The sequence below is a fragment of the Vicugna pacos genome, chromosome 1 (genome assembly GCF_048564905.1).
Source record: "Vicugna pacos chromosome 1, VicPac4, whole genome shotgun sequence".
In the NCBI taxonomy this organism is placed as follows: domain Eukaryota; kingdom Metazoa; phylum Chordata; class Mammalia; order Artiodactyla; family Camelidae; genus Vicugna; species Vicugna pacos.
This window is the reverse complement of record NC_132987.1, coordinates 38,140,106-38,141,855: the sequence shown is the minus strand read 5'-3', so window position 1 is coordinate 38,141,855 and position 1,750 is coordinate 38,140,106. Positions and strand designations below refer to the sequence as shown.

The following is a 1,750-nucleotide window of genomic DNA, read 5'->3' as shown; positions in this document are numbered from 1 at the left end:
ACGTGGTACCATTTATTTAAGTACCAATGCTGCTCTCATACTTTTCACTTAAGAATTCAAGTATTTCTTTTCTTCCTTAGTGGATTGTGTTGTTTTGCTCAGCACAGGAATGATGTAGGAAAAATAGTACTTTTATTTCCTGCGTATTGTTCTCCACAATATTAAGTTTGAGAAAATACCATACATGCCTTTATGTATTTGCTTGTACAGAAGTTTTCTTCTTTATCTTTTGAGAATGACCAAAGGAAATTAGATGGATGGATGGATGGATGGATAGATAGATAGATAGAAGAATTAAAAAATAGACTAAATGCTAATGTTTATATTAGTCTTCCCAGAGTTCATGGTAGAGTTGTTGGAATGGGAAGTTTGAACAATTAGGATTTTCATTAGTTCTTCATAGACACGCCCATATTCTTATTGTTGATTTCTTCTCTGGCAATTTCCCTTCTTTCATGTGTGATAGCAGTTGCAATTCATTATCAGGAAAACTAGGACTAAGAAAAAAATTTCACCTTAAGAAGATGACTCATATTTTAGAACTCAAAAATGGGAAATTTAGGATATTAAAAATGATGGTGATCAGTGAAACACATTAAGATGGTGATAACCATAAATTATTTTGATGAACATGGCCATGAATAAGGTTATGAAGATTAGATGCTTTTTAAAAATGAGATTTTTTTTTTGTTGTCACTTATGTAGCACATATACTAAAATTGTACAGTGCAGAGTTTAGCATGACCCCTGCTCAATGTTGACATGCAAATTCATGAAGCATTCTGTATTTTGTGATGATAGTTAACAATACTATATTGTATACCTGAGATTTGCAGAAGAGAGCACTTAAATTAATCTTCTCACCACACGCACATACAATGGTAACTATGTAGAGATGATGGGTATGTTAATTAGCCTAATTATGGCGATTCTTTCACAATGTGACATATATTAAAACATCATGTTGTACATCTTAAATATATACAATTTTTGTGTGTCAAAGATATGTCAATAAAGCTGTGTGAAAACTTTTAAAATAAGATTTTTTTAAAGGTAAGTTTTATTGTTTAGGATGTTTACTGCCTCTAAAATCTCATAGGTCACCCATTCTAAAAATCAGACACTACAAATAAAAAAGACAATTGATGTCCATCCTGTGTGCGATGTTTTCATGTTATCCTAAATCTGTGTGTTGATAAAAAAATAAAAGTTGTGGTCAATAATTTTTATTACTTAAAAGACATATTTCCAGTTTTCATTTCCTTTTTATTGATGTCATTTTCACTGCAGTAAAGAAAAATGTTTATATAATCAATATTTATATCAACTGGAAAATTCTGATTTAATTTTATGTAAATGATCTGCCATTCCCTGCCATTCTCATTCACTTCTGAGAGCACTACTGTGATCTATAATGAGAAGATTGTTATTTTCTTGATGACAGATCTTAACTCTTTTTGATGATTGTTCTAGTCTTTTTCTCTTAAGTTCAAAGAAAGTCCAGAAACCCTAGATTCATTTCCAAATATTAGTGAAGGATTAGAAGAAAGGAAACATAATAATTCCAAGTGTCTTGAAAATGATAGTTTGTATAAAATAATAAAAATCAAGTAAGTCTCCTAGATAAAATGCAATGCACAGAATTGATTGAGAAGACCATCTCAGTGCTTCCACAAATTTACGGAGGCAGGTATGTAGAAGTTTCTCCGTCTGTTGATATATAAGTTTTAGTAGATGGCGGGGTGAGAAC

The 1,750-nt window shown here is 31.0% G+C and overlaps 1 non-coding gene across 1 annotated transcript; it reads left to right on the top strand.

Moving 5' to 3' along the window:
* The first annotated feature begins 689 nt into the window (after positions 1 to 689).
* On the top strand, positions 690 to 792 carry LOC116281559 (U6 spliceosomal RNA). The gene has a single exon (XR_004191027.1). It is a non-coding gene; the product is annotated as a U6 spliceosomal RNA (small nuclear RNA).
* The last annotated feature ends 958 nt before the right edge of the window (positions 793 to 1,750 follow it).